This window comes from Thrips palmi, unplaced genomic scaffold (assembly GCF_012932325.1).
Source record: "Thrips palmi isolate BJ-2018 unplaced genomic scaffold, TpBJ-2018v1 HiC_scaffold_2, whole genome shotgun sequence".
NCBI classification, from domain to species: Eukaryota; Metazoa; Arthropoda; class Insecta; order Thysanoptera; family Thripidae; genus Thrips; species Thrips palmi.
In genome coordinates, this window is record NW_023144629.1 from 9,567,027 (window position 1) to 9,584,843 (window position 17,817).

Below are 17,817 nucleotides of genomic sequence, written 5' to 3' on the forward strand. Positions count from 1 at the left end.
TTTAGCGACTCTGCAGCTCAAAACGCGTCGAGAGTTTTGGCCGCCTCCACCGGTCGTCTGGCCCACTGTGCGGGGAGGCCGTCCCCCCAGTCTTGCAGTCCCCGGCGGTCCCGGGGCGACAACGCGTTATCACGCGAGCAGCGCCGCGCACGGAGATTACTAGTGTAGTGTCTTGCCGCTGGCTGTGCGTCGCCCCGCCGCCCCGCCCCCACCTGCGCAAAAAGCAAAGCGGGACGTCAGCGAGCAGTAGAGCACGCCTTGCTGCTGCGACGCGCACCGCTGGAGGGAGCCAAGCTAGCCGACTGATTCAGAGAGTCGGTCTCTCTGGCACTCACGGGCCGTCCCGCGTAGGTGTGAGAGAGACTACCGGAGTCTGTCTGCATCCACCCCGCGGCCAGGCAGCCCCGCCAGCACCCACGCAAATAAACGGACCTCACACTGTTAAAAAATCTTCGGAATTCCACGAGAACTTGTCGGGAAAAGTATTTCCACGGATCTTCGAAAAATTCCAATAACTCCCATGTCTCTGCTGTTTTTAGCAGATGATACCTTCACACTTGAAACACTTAAAACTACTATACACAAATGAAGGTGTCAGCGTGCTTTTACTCTCGAGTCCAGAAACCAAGCGCGTATCCTAACAATATAATAGGGGCTGGCGGCCGGGGCGGGCTGGTGCGTGTGGCTGGCTGGCTGGCTGGCAATGAGGCGCAGCCTGCGCGGAATTCGACAATCCCTCCGCGGTACAGCGCCAGCGGCACCGGGCGTAAACAATGGCACCTCCTCCTCGCATTGACAATCCCTCCCCGCCTGCCACGGCTCGGAGTATCGCGCAACAATGCCTCCCGATTCGGCCCGGCCTGGGGCGCTCGCTCAAGCTCGGCGGCGGGCGGTGCAAGCCACAGCACGGCACGGCTAGTACCAACACCGGCCAGCTCGCTCGGGTCTGTGTATTTTGATTCATACACAATTTTAAATACTATCTTTGGAATGATCCCGCATACTACCCCGTATAAGAAAACCAAACGAGTATCATCTGCTTTCATTAATTTTCCCGGCCGGTGCAAAGTAAAATAAAAATGTCTTCTAGAAAAACGATGCCTTTGGAAAATCCCGCGCGACAGCGTTTTTAAACGCACTTTCCAGAGTTTAGTTTCATTTAATTTATTTTTACGAATGCAGGGAAAGTGGAGCAACCGCGGCCGGCAGAAAAAAGACTGCAACTGGGGTGGCAGGAGAAGCGGTTCAGAGTAGGACGTGGGTGGGGTTAAGGCTGCCTGGCGCCTCCGGCTGCCCCTGGCTGCCTCCGGCCCTACAGCCGCCACAAAACACTTTTAACCACCTCCCCCCACCCCACTGCCGTGAGTGCAGCGCGCTGGGTCCGAGTATCGACTTCCCGGTCGCATATTTCCCTGGGGCTCGATATTTTGGATGGCCAGGGTCCGCGCCACGCCCCGCCCCGCCCAACGCCATCAACATCACTGCGCAACATCTCCGGTTCCTTCCGCGCAAGTAACCCCCGCCCCTCCACGGTCCATTCTCACGGCGCTCCGTCCCCACTGCTGCTGAGACCGATTCCGAGAGTCGCTTGCTCTGTCTCTCTCGCACTCATGGGGCGTCCCGCACGGGTGCGAGAGAGACAGAGCGACGACTCTGCGGAATCAGTCTGCTCGCGGGGGGCTCCCCCTCGACGCGGTCCTGGACGCGGTTCTGGACGTCCTGGAGGACCTCCTTTCTGAGATGATGTTGCCTCCGCCGAGTGCCGCGGGCCGCGCGACGGCTGAGCTTGCCGCCATTCACGAGCGAGGCGGAATGCTCGATTCAATCTGCCGCCGCGGGACGAACGGAGACGAACAAACGGAGCCCGTTGAATCCGTTTGGCGACGCGACGCAGTGGGCCAGAAGACCGGTGGAGGCGGCCAAAACTCTCGACGCGTTTTGAGCTCCACAGTCGCTAAATGGGACTCGAACCGAACGTGTGACCCGACCAATGGATTCCTCGTTCGGAGAGCAATCCATTGGTGGGGTCACACGTTCGGTTCGAGCCCCATGTAGCGACTCTGCAGCTCAAAACGCGTCTAGACTTTTGACCACCTCCACCGGTCCTCTGGCCCACTGTGCGCGAGGAGCGGCGGGACAGGACGCCGAGGACGAAAGTCCCAGGGAGCTGTATCTTATCAACCGCACTGCTGTCTGTCTTGGCAGTGCAGGTGGCGGCTTTCCGCCGACCGTACAGTGCAGTGGCGTCACCAAGCCCGCGGACTCAACTTGTTTGCGAGGCTAATTCGAAGCGAACAAACACGACGCGCCTCACTGTTAATAAAAATAATACTCCCCGGAGACACACGATAAAAGAAATTGTATCCGGGTTTCTCAGGTCCACCCTGGAAAAATATGGGCTCTTTTCCTAACGCTCCAATGCTTTTCAGTTTTCACCATAAAAAATCTTTTCCGGAAACTAACTCCTGCAAGCCCAACGCACCTTCGGAGATTTTTCAGTTTTTCTTAAACAGTGTTCTTTCTTGAAGCCAGTGGTCTAACAACGGCAGCAGCAGTGCTTTGCGGCGCTATAGCCGCCGCTACTCAGTCCATCTCAGCTAATGGAGATTATCTGGAGGGAAAGCCAAAGCCACAGCAGCAGCGGCTGCCCCTTCAAAGGCTGGACGGACGGAGGAGCCCCCGCCGAAGCCGCGGAGGAAGAGTGCGCGAGAGGGCACACTGGGAATCGGGCCGGACAGGGGGGGGGGGAGGCCTGTGGCAAGATGCAGTGGTGCCAGAGATACACCCCCTCTACACCGCCGGGCCGCCCGCGCGCCCCAGCAATGTGCTAAGAGCTGTTATGCCCTGCCGGAGCTCACCTCTCTCTCTCTCTCTCTCTCTCTCTCTCTCTCTCTCTCTCTCTCTCTCTCTCTCTCTCTCTCTCTCTCTCTCTCTCTCTCTCTCTCTCTCTCTCTCTGACGCATTATTCGCAGCTCGCAAGATAACGAGATTTGTGGACTGAAAGCCGCGCCCCGTATTTAGGGTCAAGTTTTCCTCTCGGCTTTTCGCGCTTTCGCAGAATTGCGCTCCGAGAAGGCCACCTGAACGGTTTGTTTTCGCTCTGCTTTCCGAAGGGATTTGCAGCTGTGTTCCGGAGCGGCCGCGCGGACCCAGCAGACTGATTCCGAGAGTCGTTTTCGTCGCTCTGTCCCTCTCGCACTCGTGTGTCCCGTAGCGGTGCGAGAGAGACAGAGCGACGAAAACGACTCTCGGAATGAGTCTGCGCGGCAGCGCGCGGGTCTTGACGCGTCTTGCTGGCGTTTTGGCTGCGCCGCGCTGCCGCCCCTGTGGTTGACGATGACACAGCAATGAGTTAGCGAGCACTTAGCAAACCGCACCACTTCCTGCAAACGGGCCTCCCCCGCCAGCCCCGCCAGCCCCGCGACGTCTGTGAATTATATTAATTGTTTGCTGGTGACGTAACGCCCCGCTCGGCTCGGCTCGGCCTGGCGAATCTTGCTCATAGTCATGTCCGTCGTTGTCCTCTCAGTCAACTGATCAGGACCACAGCAACTCTGGCTAGGCTTGGCCGCTCCAGGCCAGGAGAGTTAAATTGATTGTCAGATATAACAGCCGGGATAGGACGAGGGAGACAGACAGACAGACGGAGGGCTGCAAGGTCTGCTGGGACTGTCAGCTCCACGACAGCGAGCTCCACTTCAAACTCGCGCGTATGCGGAGCTCGGAGCTGCGGAGCCGAGCCCCAGTGTGGAGCCCCGCCTCGGCCCCGCCGCACCCCGCCACTGCCAAAATCAACGTCGGCTGCATTCGCAAACTCCGTGTCCTTTGTTTAGCCGCGGTTCGCACTCGGAGAAAAGTTGACGTGAGCGCGGATCTCGTATCGGGGCTGCGCGGCACAGTGGATTTGCCAGAAGACCGGCCAGGGGGCGGCAACGGCCTAGGAGGCGCGTGAAGCCATGCGCGAGTAAAGTGCAGGGGTTACTTATTTTGCTTCGATCGTAAGATCTAGACCGTTGATTGCAAAACGCTTTGCACAGATCGAAAGAGCACAAAATTTGGGGTGCATTAGGCCTAGTAGACTGCCCGGTACTTCCAATTCAACCGAACTCAAGGGCGAAATCATTTACATCAACATGGCGCATTCGAGTTTTTTTTCCAAATTTTATGATTTTTGCGTGTTTTGGTGTTTTTACTGCACCTTAATATTAGGTAAGGGAGGAGTTTCGAGAAGGGCAATTAGCCTAATGCACCCTAAATTTCAAGCCCTTTCTATCGGTGCAAAGTGTTTTGAAAAGCACAGTCTAGTTTTCATAATCTCGAACAAGTGCGCAACCTCTGCACTGACGGCGCGAGCATCGCTTCACGTTCTCCCTAGGCCGTTGCCACCCCCTGGACCGGCGGAGGCGGTCAAAACTCTAGACGCGTTTTGAGCTCCAGAGTCGCTAAACAGGACTCGAATCGAGCGTGTGACCCCACCAATGGATTCCTCGTTCCGAGAGCAATCCATTGGTGGGGTCATGCGTTTGATTCGAGTCTCATTTAGCGACTCTGGCGCTCAAAACGCGTCAAGAGTTTTGGCCGCCTCCGCCGGTCTTCTAGCCCACTGTGCGACGGTGCCGACAGTGTAAAACACGACCCCGAGCGGAGCGGATTTCGCAATCAAACTGCCGGGGCGACCCGTCCGAACCGAAGATCGTTGGGCTCGCCCCAAGAATGCAGGATGGGAGTAGTCCTACCGAGTTGAACCTTGAACCCAGGACCTGACGGCCGTCTACCAAAACGCTCAAAAAAAACAAAACACGAAAGTGGATTTGCCGCATTCGAATAGTAAATTGTTTTATTTCTATGTCATTATTTTTGTGAGTGAAGCATGTGCCCCAGGCTGTGGCCGTGACAAGGGACTGGCTGCCGCCGGACCTAGTGGACGTCGTGGAGGTTGTGGACGTCGTGGAGGTTGTGGACGTCGTGGACGTTGTTTCGAGTGTCGCTGCCTTTCGGCTTCTAGCTCACCCCCCGCGAGTTGCTCCGTCTTCGTGCGCCCCTGGCGACTCGACAGATGTGTCCGGTACTCTCGAAAATACCCGTCAGTGTTCAGAAAAACTCCCCCCCCCCTCGATTTCCATACCGTGAGGGGTTGTCCCGCCTGGTCCCGCCCCCGGCACCGCCGACACCGCAAGAGAGAGTTATGCCCTGTCAGACGCACTGCCGGTCCACTGTCCGTCAGGGATTCACCATTAATCCACTGCAAAAAAAAAACAACTAAAAAATTGGCGCGCGTAGGCTGGTGCACCTGTTAAAGGCCGGGAACACAGTGGTGCCAACGTGACGGAAACGGCGGCGGTGGATTCAGATTTGATTCATCAGTCATGCGTTCGGATGATTAGCCGGGCAGTGGGGCGCGGTTCCTGCGAAACGTGTTGTTGTTGTTGTTATTGTTGTTGTTCGTGCACGCTTCATTGCGACTTTGTTACGATTCTGGGAACCGGATACCGCAAACAGAGACACACACGGTGTGGACTGGGTGCAGTACGGACGGACGAACAGTCGGCGGACGGACGGACGGACAGACAGACAGACAGACAGACAGACAGACGACAGACAGACAGACAGACAGACAGACAGACAGACAATTCAATTCAATTTCAGTTTATTGATTCCTTGGTCCATGGCAGTACAGGTCAAAAAGAAAAATTGAACATTTACAATGTGAAAGGGAAAACAAGGTACAAACAAAATACACTTAACATATACTTTCACATTTTGCCAAAAAAACTAGAAACTGTCCCTAAGCACTGAGGCTTGTCAGGGACCGATGGTCTCCTTAATCAAGTAACAGATTATAAATCAGTGGACGCAAAACATTTTTTTTTCTCTTTTTTTTTAAGAAAAAAAAAACTCTTAAACTCTTAACTCTTAAACTCTGTAATTCTTAACCCATTAAACTCTTAACTCTTAGACTCTTAACTCTTTAACTCTTAAACTCTAAACTTAGAAAGTATTTTTTTAGTTCTCTTTTCATAGCACTTTGGCTAGTAAGGTTTCTTAAAGTTACCGGAATACTATTTATAATTTTTGGCACTACTATCGAAGTCATTCTATCTCCATATTTATTCATTGTTCTCTGATAAGTATAGAGATTATGTCTTGTTTGATATTTATGATCAATCTTGGTCCTAAATTCTTTTCTAAAGTAGTTCTTTTTCAACATTTTGAATTTATACATATTTTCTAAAGTCATATTGTTTTTGTACACAGACTCTTCTCTTTGCTTAGATAGTACCTTCAAGGCTCTATGTTGCAGATTTATTATTGGAAGCAAGTTGGTATTTGAGGCTGAACCCCACACTTCCAAACCATAACTCATAACAGATTCAAAGAGAGCAGTGTAAGTCATTTGTACAATTCTAGGGGGAGCACAGCCCTTAAGTAATGACATCTTAAATAAACAACATCTTAATTTACCTTGCAATGTTTTAACGTGACACTTCCAGTTAAAATTTTTATCAATCATTAATCCCAAGTACTTGAATGTCTCAACCATTTCTATCTCCGTTGTGCATTTACAAAGTTTCATGTCACTATGTACACATTCAATTGAATGGTATATCAGATTAACATTTTCTCTTTTCGAATATGGTGTAGATATGTGCATAACTTTTGTTTTTGTTCCGTTCATTATCAGATTTTTATCATGACACCATTTTTGGAATATAGTGAACTCTTCCTGTAAGCGAGCCTTAGCCACATCTAGGTCTTTATGCACTGATATTATCACAGTATCATCAGCATATACAAAATATTTACATCTTTTGAAACATCGTTTAACATTATTTATATATATGAGATACAATAAAGGACCTAGAAAACTTCCCTGAGGTACACCATACTCTAGCCTTACATCACAACTGTTCACACCAGCCACATTCACTTTGCAAGTTCTATTTTCAAGGTAATTTTTAAATAAGTCATAAACCACACCTCTCACACCAATATCCTGTAAGCACTTCAACAATTTTTTATGACTAATTGAATCAAACGCTTTTGACAAGTCGACAAACATCACAACAACATGCATGCCCCTATCCAGAGATTCATTAATGATATCAGAGAAATTTTGTAGAAGGTCAACTGTACTTTTCCCCTTTTGATAAGCATACTGATTTTCATCGATGAGTTTATACTTTTTAAGATATGTAGATAGATGCCCATGAATATACAACTCTAAGGCCTTACTAATGGTTGACAGTATAGAGACTGGTCTGTAATTTCCATACTCCTGTGGAGATCCTGCTTTGTGTATTGGCCTTATTGTAGCACATTTTATCTCATCACAAAAGATCCCCTTGCTCATTGAGTTATTTATCACATTCTGGAGAATTGGTACAACTGTATCCATGTTTTCAATCAGATGTGATACTTTTATCCCATCATCTCCAGGAGACTTCTCCTTCAGAGAGTGAAGGATTCTTACAATATCATCTGAATCTGCTTCTGGTAAAAAGAAAGAATTTGGAACCTCATCATTTACATTATTGAGCAACATAGTATCACAGTCATGCATAATACTCTCAACTTGATTTTTAAAGGTGTTTACAAAATTGTTTGCAACCATTTGCATCTCTGCAATACCTGCAGACAGACAGACAGACAGACGGACGGACAGACAGACAGACAGACAGACAGACAGACAGACAGACAGACAGACAGACAGACAGACAGACAGACAGACAGACAGACAGACGGACGGACGGACGGACAGACCGACCAGTGCTCAGCGAGAAGGCAGTGGGGGCGGCACCGCGTGCTGTGCGCTGTTGATGATAAATGACTCTCCTTTCATTATTTGTGAGGTTTTGGGATGTGAAGTGATATAATGTGAGCGTCTGTTGCTCGGCCGGCCGAGGGGAAAAGGGGGGGAGGGGGGGGGAGACTGCGGAGGGAACGGCCGCAGATGTTTCCGGCTCGGGCGTGAACGGTCAAGGGATACAATGTCAACAAGCCCATCGCTATTTCCTTATTGGACCCGATTATCTGTGCCCCAGTGTCTTTTCTCTCATTCTTCTCTATTTTTTTACCCTTTCTGGTGGTCAGGCTTTCGTTTCACTCATGTTGTGTGTGTGTGTGTGTGTGTGTGTGTGTGATAGTGAGTGTGTTCTTCTCTTTACACGTTGACCTTTCGACCTTTCCGAGCTTTTCGCCTGCACACCGGCTGCACGACGCGCCCTGCGTTTCCGTCGCTCTGTCTCTCTCGCACTCGTGGGGCGTCCCGCTTCGGTGCGAGAGAGACAGCGCGACGAAAACGACTCTCTCTCTCTCTGCAGCTCCGCTGCGCCGCCGAGCGCTCGGCCCCTGCCTACACCGTAAGGCACACACTCAGCTTTTAATGCGACCCGTCCCTGCCGAACTGGCCGCTGAGCTAACTGCGGAGGGGCAGGCAGGCGAGGCGCACGCAGCAAGACCCCTTTCATTTTTATTTTCTATCCTTTTTCACCTGCTGCCTTTTGCCTGGACGGCCACGAGGTCATACGCCGTCCGACGCGGTGGTGCGTTTCGTGGAGACGCTGCCATGGCAGACTGCAGCAGACCGATTCCGAGAGTCCTCTTCGTCGCTCTGTCTCTCTCGCACCCGTAAGAGCGCCCCGTGAGTGCGAGAGAGACAGAGCGACGTAAACGACTGTCGGAATCAGTCTGCCGGGTTGCCGAGATGCCAGCCCGCACCATAAGGCCCTCGAACCCTCGGCGCGGTCACCGCGTCACCCTGCGCACAGTGGGCCAGAAGACCGGCGTCGACGGCCAAAACTCTAGACGCGTCTTGAGCTCCAGAGTCGCTAAACAGAACACGAACCGAGAGAGTGACCCCACCTTTGGATTCCTCATTCGGAGAGCAATCCATTGGTGGGGTCACACGTTCGTTTCGAGTCCCATTTAGCGACTCTGGAGCTCAAAACGCGTCTAGAGTTTCGGCCGCCTCCACCGGTCTTCTGGCCCACTGTGCGGCGTGAAGCGCGGACCGGCGAAGACGCCCTGGGCCCGGGCCAGCAGCCACCCTGGGCCAGCCTCGGCCCTCCACCGTAGGCTTGCAGTGGCACGTATCCGGGGGAACAAATGTTGACCGAGAGCGCGGGCAAGTACACGGTGAGTGGTGTGTGCGTGCGCTCCCCTGTCAGTGTGCACGCGTGTGTGTTTCTGTGTGGGTGTTTGGGTGGGTGAGAGAGAGAGAGAGAGAGAGAGAGAGAGAGAGAGAGAGAGAGAGAGGAGAGAGAGAGAGGAGGTGGGTAAGGGGCCGTGCGTAAAATACGTCACGCGTTTTTGTGTGGTTTTTAAGGGGGTAGGACTATGGGGAAATGTGAAGAGCTGTAACCGAGGCTGTAACGCTGGGAGGGAAACAGTCGAGTCCTCTGACGTATTTTCAAAATATGCTATCTTTTCGGATTTTTCGTATTTTGTGCACAGCCCTTAAGTGCAGGTTCTCAGCTTTAGAGCGTGCCATAGGACCTGCCATAGGGTCTGCCATAGGGCCAGCTATAGGTAGCCCTGGGTACAGGGCGTGCCAGTAGGCCTGCCATAGGGCCTGCCATAGGGCCAGGCCAGCAGGTAGTCTGCTACTGGAGCGCTCTGGAGGGGAGGGACGGAGGGGGAGGGTCGGAGGGGGGGGGGACGCGTCCCTCCCGATCTGTTTCCACAGGCGAGAAGAGTCCTGAGGGAGCAGGGCCGGCCCGCGGGGACCCTGTGGGGAAGCCAATGAAGCCTGCCCCGCCCCGCCCCGCCCCGCCCCGCCCCGCCCCGCCCCGCAAGGCCTGCCATAGCCAATCCGAAAAACCGCCCCATGTCGACAATTTTCTTCGCCCTCCTCTTGTTGAAAAACAAGATTGGGATTGTGGCGTAGATTTTGCCCGTTCCTCCGCTCTCTCTCCCCCTCTCACGCGCGCACACCCACACAGTAACACACCCACACACACACGACACGGTGTGAAACTTATAGACGACACACACACACACACACAGAGAGAGAGAGAGGAGTCTAGCAGAAAACACACGGCCGGGAAGCGAATGATGATCGGCGCGGGGCTTGCAGCTACACTGACAACACGCCGACAAAAGGGACTCGAGTCGGATAAGCGGAGGCCCAGCCAGGGCAGGGCAGCCCCAATAATGTGGTCCCCTGGTTAGCGCGCGGAGAGGGCGACCGGGGCCGCGACCGGGGAGACCAGGGTGAGGCGCCGAGGCCAAGGTACAAAAAATAAAACCAGTGTAGGCATATTCCATATTAAAATCGGCGTGAGAGTGGGGAGCGCAGGGCGGCAGGGAGGCCCGCAGAGCATTCCTCTAGGGCCGTGGGGGCGTGGGGGCGTGGGGGCTCGCGAGCCGGCAGAGGAGGCCTCTAGCTACCCGCGAGGCTGCCTGCCTGCCTGCCTGCCTGCCTGCCTGCCTGCCTGCCTGCCTGCCTGCCTGCCTGCCTGCCTGCCTGCCTGCCTGCCTGCCTGCCTGCCTGCCTGCCTGCCTGCCTGCCTGCCTGCCTGCCTGCCGGCGGCCGCCTCCGAGATTTTTTCCCTCCTGGAGGAAGCCCTGGCCATCTGTCTTGGCCTCCCCCTGGATCCGCCCCTTTTATGTTACGGCCCGCGCCGTGTCTGCCGGCCTGTTTACATTAAGGACAAGACACTCCAGAGGTACGGCGCTACGCGGCGCTACGCGGTGCCACGCCGAGCCCCGGGCCGCGAAAGGGTGCGCGGGGACTGCGGGTCGCGGACGACCAATTTACAGGGAAATTGCCTCTGTGAGTGTGTGTCTGTCTGTCTGTACGCGTGCGCTCGTGTGCGTTCGGTGGAACTGGCCAAGGCTCACTGTGAGAAAAGAAGTACAGAAAAAGTTTACGGAACATGTCTGGTCAATAATTTGCCTGGACCGTCTGTACTTGCCATCTACGGAACTTCCGTACCCGTTTACATGGGTTCATATGGAGCAAGTACGGACGTTCCGTACTTTACTCCGTACCTCCGTACTATATTTTTCTGTACCATTTCCGTACAAAAGTACGGAATTTTTAACAGTGTGACATGGTCCGTGCGGGTTTTGAATCCCGGTGATCTTGCGAATGCTCAACCTGTGATTTACATCGCTATGAAGACTGCACTGTGGTTGCAATGACGACTTCATCTCTCAAAATAAAGAGCCTGCTGAGCTACAAAAGATTTGCTCTTTTTATTTTACTTCTATGATTGAATGAAAAGTGTGATTTCCCTCCTGCGTGACATGAATGGCGCTCAAGTTCGTCCAATGAGAGTGAAGAGTGTGAGCCTGCCGCTGACCCAGTGACCTAGCAGACTGCGGCGGGAAACCGTGCCTTTGAAAGAGAAATAGAAAAAAACCTGAAAAAAAAAAGAAAAGAAACAAGCTTTTGATCTCGTCCCCGATGATGGCTTATTCACAGACCCCGTTGCAGGTGGGACGCGAAAGTCAGAAAGTCGACGCACAAAACAAAAGATTCTTCTTATTTGTGAATGTATTCCGCATAAGAGACTCTGTTTTGTTGCGAGCGTGGGGCACCTCGCGACAACTTGTTCGTGCTTCATCTGCAACGCACAGTAGTGGGCCAGAAGACCGGTGGAGGCGTTAGCTCCAGAGTCGCTCAATGCGACTCGAACCGAACGTGGTCTAGACCACACCAAACGTGGTCTAGACCACGTTTGGTTTTCCAGTGCTCCAATGGATTGCTCTCCGAACGAGGAATCCATTGGTGGGGTCACACGCATGGCTCGTCCCATTTAGCGACTCTGGAGCTCAAAGCGCGCCTAGAGTTTTGACCGCCTCCACCGGTCTTCCGGCCCACTGAACGACGCGCGCAGCGCCCGTGCGTCGTGCCAATAGCACACGAGTGACTGCGAATAGCGCCCCGCTGCATTCCGCTGCCAACCCAACTCGCTGGCACATAATTTGTCGCTGTCCCCGAAAATCAACACCCTTGCTGCAGCCCCTCGGCCCGGCAGCGCATCAAGAGGGTGAATAACGAAATGCCTGGGTATTAGCAGTGGGGCGTGAGAGACGCGCCAGGGAGAGAGAGAGAGAGAGAGAGAGAGAGAGAGAGAGAGAGAGAGAGAGAGAGAGAGAGAGAGAGAGAGAGAGAGAGAGAGAGAGAGAGAGAGGGGGGGAGACGAAGGAGACGCACCCCACACGCAATAGTCGCATCAGTGGGTCGACCGGCATCCTGACGAAGGGAATGTGTCATTCTCGCGGAAGGCGCGAGACAATACGCCTCGGGAAAAGCAGCGAGAAAACGTGAAGAAAGGAGAAAAACGAGAGAAAGTGGATTTTCCGCATTTTTTTTCGGGGCGCGAGGCGCCACAAAGTTTGGGAACTTGCGCGGATGGACATGACGCAGCGGTCTGGCAGCAGACTGATTCCGAGGGTCGTGTCCTTGTCGCACTCGCAGGGCGTCCCGTGAAGGTGCGAGGGAGACAGAGCGACGGCAACGCCGGGCGGCCGTGTCTGCGGCGACTAGCGGTATTTGCGCGGGAAGAAGTCCCCCCGGCTGCAGCCCCGTGCGAGGCTAGCGGGTCGCACCCCTCCACTCCGCTGCAGACCGAGTCGCTCTGTCTCTCTCGCACCCATGGGGCGTCCCGTGTCGGTGCGAGAGAGACAGAGCGACGGAAACGACTCTCGGAATCGGTCTGCTGCTCCGAGTGATTGATAGCGACGCCAATGAAAGCGCGTATTCTTTCCGCTCAAAGTGAAAGTGTATCAATCACACCACGGCCCGATGCCGGGGCTATGGCCGTCTCTCTCGCTCTTGTGCGCCGTGGCCGACGTCGCGCTGCGGTGCGAGAGAGACGGCGTGAGGGAGGCGGCGTGCGGGGCGCGGTCCATACAGCGGCCCCGGTGCCCCTTCGCTCGTTACACGCCTAAACGCTGATGGGGCGAGGCTGCCTGTAACGCTACAGCATGCTGTAAGGCGATCAGGAGGGTGCTAAAGTTTTCGCGAGGGGTTGCCCGCCGCGCCCCGCCCCGCCCCGCCGCGCCCCGCCCACGCCCCGCCCCGCCGCGCCCCGCCCCGCCCCGCCACGCGTGCATACGTAAGAATTCCCCCCGGGCCGCCTTGCCTGGTGCTCGCCTGGCGCCGCCGCCACCGCCAAGCCGACATACTATTGCCAGCCGACAATTGAAATTCTTGGCATAGCCTCGGTGGCCTTGGCGGCCTCGCCGGCGTCGGCGGCCGAGGTGTTCACGTCTCAGTAGAAAGGCCGTGCCCCGTCCGCCTTTCTAAAGAGAGATACCAAAAATTGTCGGCGTTGTGTTGATTATTCTTCTTCTTTCATCATTCTTTTGGACGGGGGTAAGGCCAAATTTTTATCGCTTCTTGCGAGGGTTATTGGACCAGCTAATGAGATGATGACGGGTCACCGCGTATGGCTCTGCGAATCCGACGCGACTTGTTCACACTGCGTCTCTCTCTCTCTCCCTCTTTGTCTCTCTCTCTCTTTCTCTCTCTCTCCCTCTCTCTCTCTCTCTCTCTCTCTGTTTCTCTCTCTCTCTCCCTCACCCTCTCTCTCTCTGCCTCTCTCTCTCTCTCTCTCTCCCTCTCTAACTCCCTCTCCCTCTCTCTCTCCCTCTCTAACTCCCTCTCTCTCTCCCTCTCTAACTCCCTCTCCCTCTCTCTCTCCCTCTCTCTCTCTCTCCCTCTCTCTCTCTCTCCCACCCCGCCGCCTTTCCACACGTCGGCACGCTGCTGTATCCACTCCGTGACTGCTCGCCGATTCCGCTTCGGTTTCACCTCCTCCCCCTCTCCCCCCCTCCCCCCGCGAGATTATGATGGGGACGGGGACCAGTTTTCACAGTCCCAAACAATTTCTCCAGATTGCTCCAGAGCGCTGTGTGCTCTGGGGGCCGCGCTTGCAGGCGGGCGGGCCGTGCGGGGGAGGGGGGGGGGGCCTCGATCGAGTCGTATGCAGAGACACCAGCCATAAAGCGCTGCGGGGCTGCGGGGGCCTCCACTGTTCGGCTCCTCGAGGGGCATCGCGTGGATGGCCCCCCTGGGACGCGCACGGACGGGCCCACGCGACGGGTCGGCCGGCCCACGCCCCGGACACTTTTCTCCTGCAGACTGATTCCGAGAGTCGTTTTCGTCGCTGCGTCGCTCTCGCACCTACACGGGACGCCCCGTGAGTGCAAGAGAGACACTCAGCCCGCGGGGCCGGGGGGGAGGGAGGGGAGGGGCGGAGGGGAGGGGCCGGAGGGGAGGGGCCGGAGGGGAGGGGCCGGAGGGGAGGGGCCGGAGGGGAGGGGCCGGACAGTACACGCCCTAACTATGGCGCTGGCCGGGGCCGAGGCGACTTATTTTGATGGAGAAAAATGGCTGGAAATGAGAAAGTGGTCCGCTTCGCCGCTTCGCCGCTTCGGCCGGAGTGGGCCACGTGGGGCCCCAGGGGCGCGACCAGAAGAGTTTGAAAAAGAGGAGGGGGGTCCTTGGTCCGAGGCGTGGACCATTTCGTGGAAGCGGCCGGTGCGATGGAGGTAACGAACGGACACGGGCAGGTCTAGACGACAGTCCACCCTGCCGAGCATGCAAAGTGCAAAAGGGCGTGACGACCTGCCGGAACTTGGACATCGACGTGGCACAGTGGGCCAGAAGACCGGTGGAGGCGGCCGAAACTCCAGGCGCGTTTTGAGCTCCAGAGTCGCTCGAACCGAACCTGTGACCCCACCAATGGATTCCTCGTTCGGAGAGCAATCCATTGGTGGGGTCACACGTTCGAGTCCCATTTAGCGACTCTGGAGTTCAAAACGCGGCTGGAGTTTCGGCCGCCTCCACCGTTCTTCTGGCCCACTGTGCGTGGACGTGTGGCGGCCGCTCCCGCCTTCCGCCCGATAGAGAACCGACAGACCGCAGCAGACTGATCCCGAAAGCCGTTTTCGTCGCTCGGTCTCCCTCGCACCTGCAGGGGACGCCTCGTGAGTGCGAGACGGACCGAGCGACGAAAGCGACTCTCGGAATCAGTCTGCTGTAGCGGGTTAGCTGACCGGGCAACTGGCTCGCCGCCTGCGAGGCGGGCACGCCGCCGGCTGCGCTGTGCGCCGGGCTGCCTACCCCGCCGTCCGCAGGGGCCCGGCCGGTGTCGAGGGCCGCGCTGCGCCGCACAGTGGGCCAGAAGACCAGTGGAGGCGGCCAAAACTCTAGACGCGTTTTGAGCTGCAGAGTCGCTAAACAGGACTCGAACCGAACGTGTGACCCCACCAATGGATTCCTCGTTCGGAGAGCAGTCCATTGGTGGGGTCACACGTTCGGTTCGAGTCCCATTTAGCGACTCTGGAGCTCAAAACGCGTCTAGAGTTTTAGCCGCCTGCACCGGCTTCTGGCCTACTGTGCGCTGCGGCGCTGCGGGGCGGAGTGGAGCAGGGCGTGCTGCTTGTTGTGCGCGAAGCGACGCACAGCGACGCACAGCGACGCACAGCGTGTTCATTGTCTGGTGCAGGCCGCCCTGCAGGGCTTGCCGGGCCGGGCCGCGCGGCGCTGGGCTCGCTGTCACGCGGGGAGACAAGTGTCACTCAGGCCTCGGCGCAGACACCCCGGCCCGGCCCGGTCCGCCCCGCCCCGCCCCGCCGCCCGGCCTGACGGCGGCACTGTGTGGATCGCACAATAGCCGGATTCGCAGTGTGGGACCGCCCCCGCCCCCGCCGGCCGTGTACATCCCCCAAGGCTCCGAGCCTGCAGACTGATTCCGAGAGTCGTTTTCGTCGCTCTGTCTCTCTGGGACACGGGGGGCGTGCCGCGTAGGTGCGAGAGAGACGCAGCGACGAAAACGACTCTCGGAATCAGTCTGCTGCTCCCCGCGCTGCCCCGCGTGTTGGCAACGCAACGCAACGCAACACAGGGCGACGCACCCCTCTGATACCAGGCACTGCTCCACCGCCGCCTTGCCGCCTTCGTCTGCAAAATAATTTGGATTTGTGGAACGCGCGCGCTCGTGAGGAGCGGGGGCGCGGCGGGGCGCGGCGGGGAACGAGAATTGAATTTTCGATATCACGTTCGGGCAATCTGTCTGGATGGGAATCTACCGCCGGTCCCCCTCCCCCGCCCGCTCCTTCCGCCCCGGACATAAAGCTGAGGGAGAGCACGGAAAACAAGTGGTGTGAACACATAAAGGAGGGGGAGGACCGCCGGGACCGCCGGGGCCCAGGACCGCGAGGGCGACGAGCCAGGTCGTCATTCCGGGGGTTGGCGATCCCCTCCGCCCTCAACAAGTGCGAGGAAGAGAAATAGAGGGAGAAAGCAGTTGGCGCGGACGGCCTCGGGCTCTCTCTCATACTCTCTCTCTCTCTCTCTCTCTCTCTCTCTCTCTCTCGCTCTCTCCCTCTCTCTCTCTCTCTCCCTCTCTCTCTCCCTCTCCCTCTCCCTCTCCCTCTCCCTCTCTCTCCCTCTCTTTCTCGCGCGCACACGAGTTTATGCTGGCCACCATTCCCTCAGGGCGGGTCTGTTGTTTTGTTGTTTTCGATGACGTTTCCTTCAGGCTGCGCAAAAGGCATGGGTACCTCGCCATCTCATCATCTTTTTTCTTCACTTTTCGTTTTATTTTTAAAAAGAAACTTCTCAAATAATAATTAGGAGAGTTGAACCCTCACTCTAAGGGCGCTTGACGACTTTTTTTCTAAATGTTTCAGTAGTTACTACCCAAGAAATTTATGGATATGGAAACTTAGTAATAATCAAGAATACAAACTTTAAAAAAAAAGCCTTTGAATAAATTATTACGCAGTGCAGCGGCAATTTATTTTGGTATATAGGCGTGTGCAGATTTACCGTGTGGCGCTCTGGACCTTTGGCCTACCGGCCCGGCGCACAGTGGGCCAGAAGACCGGTGGAGGCGGCCAAAATTCTGGACGCGTTTTGAGCTCCAGAGTCGTTAAATGGGACTCGAACCGAACGTGTGACCCCACCAACGGATTCCTCGTTCGGAGAGCAATCCATTGGTGGGGTCACACGTTCGATTCGAGTCCTGTTTAGCGACTCTGGAGCTCAAAACGCGTTTAGAGTTTCGGCCGCCTCCACCGGTCTTCCAGCCCACTGTGCGGCGGCCCGGCACAGGCATGCCGGCCGAACCGCATACCTCCGAAATGAAAAATGACAGCCCCAAGCCTCAAGCCCCACACCGTATTTCTTTCTTGTTTCTACGACCGAGAAAAAAATGGGGGTGGGGGGCCTTGGCTGCAACGGACTCTAAAATAAGAGCGTGGCTGCAGCAAGCCTTTGGGGCCAGGGTCGGCCAGGCAGGGCACACACACTGTGGGTCGCTTCAAAGCGAGACCCTTTGCGACCTTTTTTTGCCGCCACTGCATTCCGACGGGGACCCAAAGGACGCAGCACGGCTCGCAATCGGTCAGATGCAGGCGTGCGTGCACAGTGTGGGGCGACTGCAGGCGGACCGTGTTGTCGTAGCGCCGTCTCTCTCGCACTCACGGGGCGTGCCGTCCACCACGTCCGCGGTGCGAGAGAGACGGAGCCAGAGCGCTGCTCGCTGCACCGCGGAGAAGGCCAAGGAGGCCGAGGAGGCCCCCGCAGCCCCCGTGTCAGCGTGCCAGCCCGCACCGTACAAACTAATAAAACTCAGGACCGCATGAATATTTCAGATGACACGATGTGTCTGTGTGCTCAGGCCGTGCCCCGGCCGAGCCCCGGCCACGGTGTAAAGCCTAAGGGGTGCCGCCCCACGCTTTACATCACCACACCGGGCACACCGAAAAAAAAGGACTTCTTTATGGTGGCGAAGGCATAACTTGGCGAAATTCGAGATTTTATTTCGCGGGGGGTTAGCTGGTTACCGCCCCGGT